At 44.6% G+C, this 14,397-nt stretch overlaps 1 protein-coding gene across 2 annotated transcripts in view; it reads left to right on the top strand.

Annotated features, from left to right (window-relative positions):
• Positions 1-14,397, top strand: part of sepsecs (Sep (O-phosphoserine) tRNA:Sec (selenocysteine) tRNA synthase) — a 106,718-nt gene that overhangs the window by 25,787 nt on the left and 66,534 nt on the right. The window lies entirely within an intron of this gene.

Consider the following 14,397-nt stretch of genomic DNA (forward strand, 5'->3'; position numbering starts at 1 on the left):
CCAAAGTAAGATGGACAAAAAATAGAATGGATGCAGCAGCAAAGAAATCTATTCTTAACCAGGACAAATGTTAGGAAGGCTTAAAAAGAAAGACAATATTTGCAAGAATGGTTCCAGGGATGACTGACTTCAGTTACGTGGATAAATTGGAGAAGCTGGGGTTGTTCTGAGAAGTTTGGAAAGAGATTTGATGGAGGTGTTCAAAGTCATGAGGGTGCCTGAACAATAATTTGAGAGAAAATGTTCCCTCTGGCGAGGGTATTTCATTGAGTCCGTGCTAGCTCGCTGCAAGAACAACATTTCTTATTCCCCTGGTCTTACCCCAGGTAGTCCTGGAATTATTTTCCCTTCCGGTGTTTATTTTTGAACTTATTGTTTTCTTTTTCTTTTCTCACAATATATAGGAACAAAATTTAAACTGGGAAAAGAGTTAGAATTGTACATTGCATTAATCATCAGTGCTGTTGACAGAAATATAAAAGAAGCAATATTTCAAAGACACTTTTAGTTCAGAGAATCAAGTTACATATGCAGACAAGTTTTGGTATAGCAGATAAACAAGAATTTGATGATAACAGGTCTGTATAAAAGTTGTTTCCTTACACAGAGTACCATTGAAAAATTACTATAGAAAATAGATGGGAAAGCACTGCAAAAACAAGGGGGCAAATAAAATATATCTAATGAGTGGTGTTGGGTTGTGGGTGGGATGGGGAGTTGCTTGCTGTGATTTAGTTCATATGAACAATATCCCATTACTGGGATCCACCTTTGGAAGAGTTTTTCGCTCTGTAAGCGTAATGCATGCGTGATTCTTTCCAAATCAGATAGCTCCTGACTTTGGATAGGTTTTTTAGGTTGTTTCATAGTTACGTCTTCTTCCTTCCACTCCTTTTGGAAATGTACCTGATAGAGCAGATAGGAGGGTCTGTAGGATGTCCATGTGGAATACTGTGGTTATTGTTTTGAATACCTGATCCTAATACTCCCAACTTTGGGCCTGACCAGAATGTGTAAAAGATACCCCACAGTTTCCCCAGCAACTACTTGTGGGGGAGAATCCAATGTTTACAGTTATATGTGGGGCGGGATTCTCCGACGCTGGGGGGTGCGAATCACGCGACGCAGCTCCGACGGCGGTCCGCCGATTCTCCGGCACCATGAGAATCGGCGGCATTGGCACCGGCGCGATCGGTGCGGCACCGATGCGGCACCAGTCGGGGGCCACTCAATGCGGATGCGCGAACTCGGGCTGGCCATGCTAACGCCCTTATCGGCAGCGTGAGGCGCTCAAGTGCCGTGCTGGCCCCCTGTGCGGCGCAGGATCGCTGATCCTAGGGGCCAGATGACGCCATCGTAAAACGCTCCGGTGTTTACAACGGCGTCAACACTTAACCTCAGGATCGGAGAATCCCGCCCGAGGTGTTCTGAAATACTTACTAAGGAGCTTCCATTTATATTCTCTCCAGATATTTGAGTAGGTAACAAAATGGGCCTCAGAACAAATATCATTCCTGTCTTCCACCGGTATCCCCTATTGTAGTTCTACCTTCCAATTCCTTTCAATGTATTAGGAATAGCAAGGTGCCATGGAGAGCAATGTCTGATATATACAGTATATTACTTTTCCCCAAGTGACACGTTGTTGAATATTTGCAAGTGTGACTCTATTTGAGACGGAGTTCTTACTTTGTTTAGGTTTCATGTTTGAAAAGAAAATGTCTTGTCGTAACTGTAGCTATCTAAAAAAGTATTTGAAAGGCTAAATTCCCCTTTTATCTGCTCAGATCATTTAAGAGTATCTTGCTGAAATAGATGGTGAAGAAAGGTGAGACCATATTCAGACCATTTCTTAAAGCCCTTATCATGGGTGGAGGGTATGAAATTTTTTATTGACCCATTAGTGGTCAGAGTCGAGATTGAGCCGGGTAAATCATATGATTTGGGGATTTCTTCCCAAATATTGATTATCAGTCTAGTCCATTCACTCGTTCTGCAGACCCATATGCTATTACCCATAAATGGCAGTGTTGTTAATGGCATGTTTCTCCAGGTTCAGCCACCGCGTTTCTACTTTGTCCTTTAACTAAGCTGTCATAGATTTTAGTTGAGCTGCCCAAAAATAGAATTAAAAATTGGGGAGTGCTAAACCTACTTCCAACTTAGTCAGCTGTATGTTTTGAATCACACTCTGGATTGTTTTCCTTGCTATATAAAACAGGAGATCAGACAATCCAGCAAATTGAATGTAGATTTTGGAATCTGAATAGGTTGCATCTGGAACAGGTACAACAATCTGGGGAGGACATTCATCCTAATAACTTCAATCCACCCTAACAGAGAGAGGGCAAGGGTCAGTCAACGATCTAGGTCATTCTTGATATGGTTAATGATGCCAGTGTAATTGGTTCCATATATTCCATCAGTTGATCAAGAGTACAAGAGTGACAAGAGTTCCGAGATATTTAATGCTTGACTGGGCCATGTAAAGGTACTTTGTGTCTTAATATGCCAGGGGATCTGTCCACTTATTTCCATTACTTCAGTTTTATCAACATTAACATCGCCGTGTTACCATGTTCATAATATCTCTGCTTTGCTCATTGTAAGCACACGTCAACTTGTTCTGAAAGCAAACTAGAGCTATGTGAGACTTTGTGAGGGAGGCCACTAAAGCCGACGGATGAGTGTTGCTTTTAGTGTTGCTGTTCGAAATGTTGAATTCCTGCTCTAATTCAGTCTGTTTTAATTCATTTTTCTTCCTTTTGGCACATGCAAATTAGATAATGCAACCTCTTAAATATGCCTTCATGCACTCCCATAAGGTCAGGGGTGAGGGCTCCAGAGCTGTATTGAGCTCTCGATAGAGTTATAATTATTTTCTCTCAAATTCAACAAATTCTTTATCATTTAAGAGCAATGCATTCAAATGACAATTTCTTTGAGGTAGAGGGTTGTCCCAGATTCCAAGTCACAGCTATAGGCCCATGATCGGAAAGAGTTATTGGTAGGATGTCACTGTCATTTATTCCCTAATCTCTGACTTAGTTGTCAAGGGGTGGCACAGTGGTTAGCACTGCTGTCTCACAGCACCAGGGATCCGTGTTCAATTCTGGCCTTGGGTTACTGTGTGTGTGGCCTTTGCACATTCTTCCTGTGTCTGCATGGGTTTCCTCCAGATACTCCGGTTTCCTCCCACAGTCCAAAGATGTGCAGGTTAGGTGGATTGGACATGCTAAATTGCCCCGAGGTGCGGTTATGGAGTTGGGAGCAGGGGACTGGGCCTAATAGGGTGCTCTTTATGAAATATAAACCTACCTTCATTGCCCTTATGTTGTGAGTGGACACTGCAATTCACCGATCTGTGGAATAAGATTACCCTTTTTCTCCTTGATGCATGGGAGGAAAAGAATACCTGGTTTGCCCAAGATCTGCCCTGCTTACTATATTCTATGTCTTGTAGAAATGCAATTTTGCAGCTTAGATGTTTCAACTGACAGAGTATATATTTTTCTCTTAATTGGGTGATGTAACCCTTTCAGATTATAATTAATTATCTTTGGGGGCCATTTTAGCTCACTTGGCTAGACAGCTGGTTTGTGATGCAGAACAAGGCCAGCAGCATTGGTTCAATTCCCGTACTGGCTGAGGCTATGCATGAAGGCCCTGCCTTCTCAATGTTGCCCCTCGTCTGAGGTGTGGTGATCCTCAGGTTAAATCACCACCAGTCAGCGCTCCCCCACAAAGGGGAAAGCCGTGTACGGTCATCTGGGACTATGGTGACTTTACCTTTATCTTTAATTATCTTTAATGCATCCATAATAATCTTTATTCAATTGACATGACAGGTGTACCCAGTTTGACAAATAGCTTAATATCAGAGCAGAGAGCATTGAGAAAGAGAGGAGGGTAAAAAGAAAGAAAAAAGTTGCGATCCATCCAGTGACTTTAACATTGTTCCCTTGAGAATAAAACTATGCACATGAAAGATTTGACTGCAAATGTGACCCACTTCTAAGTGAGGCTAGGCCAAAAACAAAGATTGTTTAAAGCAACAAAAGCGAAACTTAGTGCCTCACTGTCCAACTCGTTAAAATACATATTTGTGAACATTAGCAAGAAATCTGCAGAGCAAACCTTGCAGCGCTTGGACTTTCAGGTACATTGGTGATGGGGCAGCTGAGTGAGCTCTTCCATCTAAACCAGTACTGCCGTCCACGTTTGGCTATGGCCAGCTAAGACTTCTCTGCTTACCCCGCCCAACCGTCCCACCCCCACCTTTATAAGAAAAGGCTAAAAACTTTCCGAATTTCGGAATGAACAAAACAAAGTGTATGTAAAAAAGAAAAGATTTCTCAGTAATGTCCCCAAAGAACAGTGTTGCATCAGGTAGCTAACATTACTCTGGATTACCTGAGCTGCAGCTATCAAGTTAACCTGCAATTTAAACAGTTTCATTTTGTTCCCACTGATATCTGAGACACACTTCACCACTGTTTCAAACCGCGCTCCCTCATCACATCTCTGAAACAGACCCTCTACATCACCAACGTTGCATAGCTAAGCAGGGAATCACACTGTTGTTGATTTCTACCATCTGATGCTGTGCACATCTCTCTCCAGCCGCTCACCTTCTGAGAGGCTTGCAGTGATGCCCAGGTGCTCAGTCCCTCTGCAGCCTCCCATGCCGATGAAAAGGTCTTGCTTCCCTCCTCGAGATAGACTCCCAGCGTTCAGTAAGGTTTAAATCTTATGTTCTTCTCCCTATCTGCATATTTGCTCCTTTTCTGCTGCAGAGCTGGCGAGTCGTCCTGATCTATCTTGATCGGCCTTCCTTGAATTGGAAGTTTTTCTTGCCCCAAGCCTTGGTGAGAACATACTGTTTCATCCGGAAGCTGAGAAATTTCATCACAAATAATATCAGTGGTGCATCGGCATCCGACAGCTTATGTTGCAGCGATTGCGAGCATGCTCTAGTTGTAATGGAAAATCAACTGAGAATTTAAGTAGATCCTTGAGAAAGCTTTTGGCCCACTGGGTAATACCCCCACCTTTTGAGCTTCCTGGCACCTCCTAAATTAGCAGGTTGTTCCATCTTGTTAAATTTGAGATGTTCACATCTCTCCACTAACTGCCTGTCTCTTTGGAGTAAATAAGAGAGTAGCCTGTCGCTGCGCACGTTGATCTCCCCACCCATACTAATTCTGTTCTCAGGTTCCACTACTCTCTCCCAAATCGCTGACAGTTTGTTCCAGTTCTGAGGTTGGATTATTAATTTTCTCAAGAGTGTCATTTACTTATTTTTTGAATGTTCTCTATAGTGCTCAGGCTCAGTCCTTTCCCTACCCATATGCGGTGTTCGGACAGGCACCTTTGCTGCCCTGTGGAGAGGGGCTGTGGCTTCTTCTTTATTTCTGTTTATCTTGAAGCATTTTCGATTCATCTCAAACATTGCCTCATTCTGTGTCTATAGCTACACTCAGTATGTATTTTGGGGTGATTAAATGAGTGGATGGCAGTGGATTCTTCTTGGGGGAAACAGTGAAACACTCAGTAGGCAGCTTTGACAAAGACTCGAAACGTTAGCTCTTTTCTCCCCCTACAGATGCTGCCAGACTTGCTGAGATTTTCCAGCATTTTCCCTTTCGTTTCAGTCGGCAGCCATCAGGTTCTCCAGCCCCCCCCCCCCCCCCCCCCCCCCCCCCCACCATTCCCTTTTGAAAGCTTCAATTGAATCTGTCTCCAGTATCCTTTTAGGCTGTGTATTCCAGGTCATAATCATTCACTGTATAAAAATGTTTTTCCTCATGTCACCACTGGTTCTTTTACCGATTATTTTATTTATTTATAAATTTAGAGTACCCAATTTCCTTTTCCCAATTAAGGGGGAATTTAGCATGGCTAGTCTACCTACCCTGCACATCTTTGGGTTTGTGGGGGTGAGACCCACGTGGACACACGCCATCAACTCTGCTAGTTACATCCTCGAAGAATTCCAGTATATTTTTCAAGTATGATTTCTCCTTCATAAATCCATGCTGACTCTGTCCGATCCTGCCACTGTTTTCTAAGTCAGGCATTGTCAAACTCGGGGGTGCGACCCGCAGGTGGGTCACGGGCGGGTGTCGGGAGGGTCGCGGAGCCATCCGTTGCGATGCTCCCGGTCGCGCAAATCCGCGTGCAGCAGCCGGCTTTTAATAATGCTGGCTGCGAGCGGCCTTCAAAATGGCCAGGAACAGATTTTTAAAAATTCCGCCGCACTGCGCATGCGCACTGATGATCGGGAACGCATGCGCAGTACGGCAGCATTTTAAAAAAATATGGTCGCAGCCTTTTATTTTCAGGTTCGGGAGGCCAAAGGGACCACTGGGGCCAAAGGGTCACAAAACCATTTCCTCCATTTTTGTCAGCAACAAACAAGGTAAGAGAAAATGGTGGGTCGCTCAGGTCGGCCGGCTTGGGTTGTGAAGGTCGACCTGGTTGGGTCCCAAAGGTTGGGATCCCGAAGGTTGGTAAAAATGGGTCCCCGGATAAAAAGTTTGAAAAACACTGTTCTAAGTACTCTGCTATAAAATCTTTGATAATTGATTCTAGAATTTCCCCACTACTGACGTTAGGCTTACTGGTCTATAATTCCCGAATTTCTCTCTACCTCCCTTTTTAAATAGTGGAGTTACATTAAATTCGAGCATTGATCCTGAAAAATGTACATTTTCTGCTGCAACAGCTTGTGTTTTGATATTCATAGAATCATAGAATACCTGCAGTGCCGAAGGAGGCCATTTGGCCCATCGATTCTGCACCGGCCCTCGCTCCGATAGAGCATCCTACCTCAGCCGAATCTCTCGCTCCTATCCCCATAACCCCACCTAGCAGTTTGGGCAATATTAGCATGGCCAATTCACCTAACCTGCACGTCTTTGACTGTGGGAGGAAACTGGAGCATCCAAAGGAAACCCACACAGAATGGAGAGACAGCACAAACTCCACACTGTCAACCGAGGTCGGAATTGAATCGCTGTGAGGCAGCAGGGCAAACCACTCATTATTAAAATGGTAAATTCATTTTAACATGCTGTATATGACTAATCTGAAGAACAACCCACCAAGAGGTGGCAGATGTGAGAGACAATTCTGGAGTTTGAAATAGGAAAAATGAATGCCTTAATACCAAGGGGGGATGGAGAGAACAAATCACCTCTTTTCTTGCCTCCTTGTAGTTGTGAGTATGTGACAGAAATGTGTAAATAAATACAGTAATGCATAGTTGCTAATGATCTTGCGTTAACAACTGGATTTATAACATTGTGCTGTTCTTAAACTTTGTGTACCTGTGATATTTTAATAATGTGTCAGACTTGTCATATTACATATTGTTAATGAGAGTTGCTGATTTCTGCAAAAGCTACAACCTATTACAGATCCATTAGCCAAGCAAATAGTAATGTGTCTCTCTGATTTATTTAAATGTATTTCTGGAAATGACTTGTTTCCCTGCCACTAACTCCCACAATTTGATTGGAAATAGACCTTGCTTGTTTCAGTGCATGGTCTGAGCTCAAATTAATAGTATTATTACAGACTATAAAGCTTAGCAACCAAAACTTAGATTTGGAAACAAAGTAGATTATTTTTGGTGTAATGTTCTGCTGGTCAAGGTTGCGGGCTGTCAGTAATAGGAAGATCAAGTAATTTTGGCATCTAAGGACTCTTTTTATGAAGATTTAATACTAATCCAGTCCAAAGATGTGCAGGTTAGGTGGCTTGGTCACGCTAAATTGCCCTGTAGCATCCAAAAATTAGGTAATGTTGCTGGTTTACGGGGATAGGGTACAGGCGTGGGCTTAGGTAGGGTATTCTTTCAGGGGCCAGTGTAGACTCGACGGGCCGAATAACCTCCTTCTGCACTGTAAATTCTATGATATAACTAATACCAGGAATGGATGGGTTGTCTTATGAGGAAATGTTGGACAGGTTAGGTTTGTATCTCCTGGAGTTAGAAGATTGAAAGGTGACTTGATTAAAACCTTTAAGATTCCGAGGGGCATTACCAGGGTGGATGTGGAGAGGATTTTTCGTCTTGTGGGGGAATCTAGAACTAGGGGTGAGTGTTTAAAAATAAGGGTCGCTTATTTAAGATAGAGATGAGAAGAATTTCTTTCTCTCAGAGGGTTGTGAGTCTTTGCAACTCTCTTCCTTGAAAGGCAGTGGGAGATAGATTCTTGATCAACAAGGGGGTGAAAGATTATTGGGGAGAGGCAGGAATGTGGAGTGAAGGTTACAATCAAATCAACTATGATTTTACTGAATGACGGAGCAGGCTTGAGAATCGGAGAGGCCTAGTCCTGCTCCTAAATCATATGTATGCTATTAATAGGGAGTCTGCACTGTCATTCGGGCATATCAGAAGATTGTGGTCACAGTGTGGACAATTTTACATCGCCTACATTTATTAACATGGTTCTTTAACAGTATTTGTTACTTCCAGACTTCAATATTCCAAAGCTGTCATGGCCAGACTCCCACATTTCATCCCTCCATAAACCGGAGCTGCACCTGAACTCTTGCTGCCCGTATCCTGTATTGCACCGTCGGTTCAAGCATCATCCCTGTGCTCGCTGACCTACATTGTCTGCCGGTCCACCAATGCCTCCATTGTAAAATTCTCACCCTCATGTTCAAACCCCTCCAGGCCCTCGCCATTACCTAGGTGGAATTTTCCATTCTCTGCACAGAGAGTGCTGGCTGAGGCAAGAAAATCAGCATGCAGCCAGCAGGATGCACAACTGAGTTTTCTCTCCAGATAGTCCAGCAATCTGCAAACACGGGGGGGTGTGGGGTCAGGAAAAACCCCGTCAGCGGGAATGTTCTCCGATAGTAAACACAGGAAACTGCTCCCCCCACATGCACACGTTGACCCCCGACCCCCCCCCCCCCCCCCCAGACACTGGGGACCCTGCGCTCTTTATGCACAATGGGAACCCCCCCAACCGATATGGGGAAGCCCCACAAAGGAGACCCCTAGAGGACCCACTGATATTCCACCCTGGCAGTATACCTGAGCAGCAGCGCCAGGATGCCAAAGGGAATCCAGGTCCCTGAAGATGGCAGTTCAAGGATGCCAGGGGCCAGTGCCAGTTGCGATGCCAGGGTACTGGCAAGATTCTCGTTTTCCATGTTTTGTGACATTTTGCACACGCGTCGCCATTTCCATCGTGGCGAACGCGGGAGGAAAATGGTGCCACCTGATTCTATAACCTCCTCCAGCCCTCCAACTGTTCAAGAAATCTGATTCTTCCAACTTTAGCCTCTTATTCATTCACCACTTCCTCTGAGGTCTGGAATCCCCTTCCTAATCCTCTCTTCTGCTCTATTCCCCACTACACCTTTTAAGGCAGTATTTGAAAGCTACCTTTTTGCCACCTACCTTATTCTCCCCTTTAGTCTATTGTCAGTTTTCCTCTGAATACACTCTTGTGTAATGCCTTGAGATGTTTCAGTGTGTTGAAGGTGCTTTATTAATGGAAGTTATTATTGTAATATCTGACTAAAGCAACTCTGGTTGTTGAATAGTAAGGTCCGGTGCAGAAGAAAGCTTCTGTTAATCAGCCCCAACGATGCAGTGCCAGTGTTCCTCTTCTGTGCCATTCCCCTTGCTGCGCCAGTCATTCCTTCCGACGTTAGTGAGTGAGGCCAGTGGTTTTGTGCTGAACTGTGGAAGTTTAGTGGTATTGTTTTGTTTAAGTCTTCTTTTTCATGTGGCTCTTTGCAGCCAGAAGACTGAGGAGATGTATCCTAACTGTCTGAGCTGAATGTGTCGCCAGGTCCCTGAAGTGGGAAGATGAGATGCCATCCATAAACTACATTTATTCTTCAGCTTTTTAAATGCCAGAGACATGTGTAAATCTGCATGAGGTTATCTTTCTTATTCCTAATCTTATGGAAAGCAGAGAATGCAGTACCCACCCCAGTCAAGGAATTCTTGTAACTACCAAAGAAGGAGATGGTACTCCAGCTATTGAGTATCCCATTCTTTCAGGACCTAGTTTCCACACATACTGATGTGTCAAAGAATAGGCTTTAACCATTCATATCATTCTCCAAGACAGAAATTTCTGTTGCAACAGCAGACTTGTGGAAATTTTGCTGTTTTGTTTTCATCTCTATGAAACTCTCGTGAGTCCTACTTCAGTTTCTTACAGAAACCCCGTCAACAATATTTTCCATGCAGACTTGTAGCAGTCCACAAATTATGCATGTGAGCTAAAACATCGAGGTGTGATGTTTTCAGGCAATGTAGGTTTATTTGAAGCATTAGGGCCTTTGTCAATCTACCTGTACTCGGGTCTCTTGGGCTTTCTCTCAACATCTAATTAACATGGGCTTGAAACCAGGATCTGTCAGAATGCAGAACCGTCTGTGTTCTCTCAAGCAGCAGAGTTTCCTTTTGTATTTCATGGAACGGGACCGAACCTGGGTCCTCAGCACCGTGGACAGCAGTGCTAACCGCTGCGCCTCAGTGCTGCCCTTCCTCCCTCTTCCTTGGCTCCTTCTCCACTGCTCGCTTACCTTTTGTCCCGACCTGTTTAAAATTGTGCGGTGAGTAGCTATGGAGATACTGTTTCGGTCGGTAGACAGTTTGAGAACCAGAGGTCACTAATTTAAGGCAAATTGCAAAAGAACCAAGGGTGAAATGGGGAAAAGCCTTTTTAAATGGCAAGTGGACAAGGTGTGGAATGTACTGCATGAATGTGATGAAGGCCGATTCAACTGAGACCTTCAGAAGATAACAAAACAGTGACCTGAAGAGGAATAATTTGCAGTGCTTTGGGAAAAGGCTGGTGAGTGGGACTAAATGAGTTGCTCTTGCAGAAAGCAGGCATGGGCAGGAGGAGCCAAATGGTCTCCTGTGCTTAATTCATTCTATAATCTTAATCCTTATCCTATCTTTTCCCTAATTTCATAGCAATTAATATCTTCTAATATTCTCTTGTGTGATAACTTGTGACGGTTTTCTGTTGTCCATACACACCACATTGACTGTATTTTTTCCATCCGCCATGTCTGATACCTCGGCATAGTGCTGCTACTTTTCATGGGCAGAATTTTACTGCCCCTCCCGTCTGCGGGATCTTCCTTTCCTGACAAAGTCAATGGAGTTTTGAATGACTCACCGCATTTTATGGTCTCCACTGCCCCACAGGGCTGTAAGACTCCGCCCTATGTGTCAGTTGTCTCCTGCCATCGCCTCTATTCCAAGACCTTCCTTCTACGCAGAGTGTTAGAGTTTCCCTCTTTTGCTCTGTTTCTTGCAGCAGCCATTTGCTGTCCTTGTCCTCCAAGCAGACTGCTTTTAGGTAAGCTGCCATCCTTACTGATGAGGTACAGTTTTTTAAACTCCCAAATCATCCTCCTTCCAACTGCCATTTTAGTCTACTGGTGAAAGAACATCAGAAGTATTTGACTGCTAATTGTAAACTTCCTCACTAAGTACAGGCTCCATTGCTCCTTCCATGGGTATTCCAAATCTCCCAATATCTACTCACCCCTTTGAGTAACCACAGCCCTTTTGAGGCTGGCAGCGGCCCTTTGGTCTCTGGCCTCCTGGGGATTGTGCTGAAAGGGAGGGAGATGTCAGCACCTCACCGCCAACAGCAAATCAGGGTGCAGAGAAGTGATGTCAGGCTCAGTGCTGTTCCACAGCACTGCCCATGTGTTGCACACATTTCCATGGGCTCTAGGAAGCCTTAAAGCGTTAGGATTTTGTCACGCCAAATGTCAGGACATGGATTGTCTTCTCCTACCATGTTCCATGTTTCTGAACTCTTTCTTGGTCATTTATAGAGAACAGGACATAGGGCAGGATAAAGCAGTGTTGTTTGCATACCTTTCTGTGGTTTTGGCAAAGGACAGTAAGCTACAACAGCAAGATCTAGTCATTGTGACTTGTCTATGATATTGAGGACTGAAATAGGAAGCAGTAAAATGATTTGAAGAATGAGAGGAATAATAATCCAACAACACTGATCTGTTCATACTCTGTCTTCATCAATTTTCAAGTGCTGATGTTGGAAATTTTGACAATTACCAGTTGTGGTAATTCCTTTGTTACTAGCTCCGTAACATTATCTGAAGCAATTTCAAAGCCAGTTTCACAGGAGAATGTGTAAATTGAGGAAGTTGTGCAAATTGGTATCATGTCATGTGAAGGAAAATCCCTTTTTCATTAAAACTAAACCAGTTTTCACGTGTCATACTTGACATATTTACCAATCAAAATGCAGCCCAGTTCGAAAATATATAACAGGTGAACATTTCAGTGTTCTTTAATTTTGTAACTTTGGTGACTTTTTGAAGTGTACCCAGTAAATCATATATGTTGCAATCATATTCACCACTCATAGAGCAGAGTAGATATTGAATTCAGGGGAAGCCATCAACTTGCCAAGTTTGAAACATTCAGCAGTAAGAATTTTTTGGGATTGCTGCAGTGGCCGTGAAGGACACTGGGGATCATCAATCGATCTCCCTGTGGGATTCGTGAAGTATGAACTTACTTATTGAGCGGGCGGCAGCTTTCCCAATGGAAAACGAGCAGCAGGAATATAAAACCCGCTGCTTCAACTAGGGCCAGTATTCTGTAAGTCCCCAGACTTGGACATGAACTCTGTAAGCTGCGGCTGCAGCGTTTCCCATTACATAAATAAAAGAGTATGGTATAGGAAAACAGGCCTTGGCGAGATAATTACATTGGCGACAAGGAGTAAACAAGTTTTTTTTTTCTCTTTATTGAACAAGCGGCTTCTCTGGTAAGAACAAAAAAATGTCTCTCGTTTTGGTAAACTTGAACACTATGATGTAAGTAGACAAGACTGGACCCGATACACAGAGCGTTACTTGTCTGGGTAACAATATTGAGGGAGATGAAAAAGAGAAATTGAGCTTACTGGCAGCATGTAGGGCCCCAACATTTAGCGTGGTAGAAAGTCTGACCAATCCAGGTGCCCATGACTTTAAGACTTTTAATGAGTTAGTAGATTTGGTTAAAAAACCCACTATGATCCAAAGCCCTTTGTTATACCCCAGAGATACCATTTTAATGCAGCAGGGAGAACCCTGGGGGAACCTGTCACTGAATCTTTGTCCAGATGATGAAAATTGTCAGAACATTGTGAATTAGGACCACCCGTGAACAAAATGATGTGAGACAGATTGGTGTGTGGAATAAATAACTTGAAGGGTGGCACAGTGGTCAGCACTGCTGCCTCACAGCGCTGAAGATCCAGGTTCAATCCCGGCCCCGGATCACTGCCCGTGTGGAGTTTGCACATTCTCCCTGTGTCTGCATGGGTCTCACCCCCACAACCCAAAGATATGCGGGGTCAGTGAATTGGCCACGCAAAATGCCCCTTAATTGGGAAAAAAATGAATTGGGGATTTAAAATTTTAAAAGAAGGAATAAATAACTTGATAGCCAAAATTGTATTGGCAGAACCCAACCTGGATTTTAAAAAAAGGCCATCAACAAAGCTCTATCATTGAAAAATGCATTAAAAGAGACTCCGGTGCAGGATTCTGAAATCGAATTTAACTTCAATTGTAAGACTTAGGGTCCGACTAAGTACCAGACACACCAGGGACAAGTTTAGACAAGATTTACTGAGTTACCAAACTCACTCTCGCTCACTCTCACTCCCAGACTTGGGGCGGGATTCTCCCTTCGGGAGGCTAAGTGTCGACGCCGGCGTAAAAACGGCCCACGCCGCTGCAGCTGCCGATCCTGGCGCCGCGGGGTCCATGCATACGCAGTTGGGCCGGCGCCAATTAGTGCATGCGCAGTGGCTTTTGTCCCTGCACTGGCCCCGATGCCAAATGGCGCAGGACTACAGGAGCCGGCGCAGAGGAAAGGAGGCCCCCTTCCAGAGAAGCCGGTCCGCCAATCAGTGGGCCCCGATCACGGGCCAGGCCACTACAGAGCCCCCCCCCCCCCCCCAGGTCGGACCCCCTCCCCCCTCCACAGGCCGCCCCCGGACCAGAGAATTGGCGAGCTGGCCCATGCCGGCCTGGGCCGGAGAGTCAGCGTATACCCCGACCAGCACCACGCCGACTATGCTGGCGCTGATGGTGCCGATTCTCTGCTCTGCGGAGAACTGCGTCGGGGCAGCGTGGTGCGATTCGCGTGACGCCACACCGATTCTCTGACCCAGCGGGGGGTCGGAGAATTACGCCCCCCCTCTCTCTCTCTGAAATTCTTCTAACTCCTATTTTCTATCTGTGCTCGAACAGCAGGCCTTATTAACCCTTCCAAATTATAGCCACAGCCCGACCAGTGATATCCCAGAATGATGATTGGTCCATGTAATACATGATTAGATTCTGGTTGGCTAGGTGACGCAT

The sequence above is a fragment of the Scyliorhinus canicula genome, chromosome 3, assembly GCF_902713615.1.
Source record: "Scyliorhinus canicula chromosome 3, sScyCan1.1, whole genome shotgun sequence".
Lineage (NCBI taxonomy): Eukaryota > Metazoa > Chordata > Chondrichthyes > Carcharhiniformes > Scyliorhinidae > Scyliorhinus > Scyliorhinus canicula.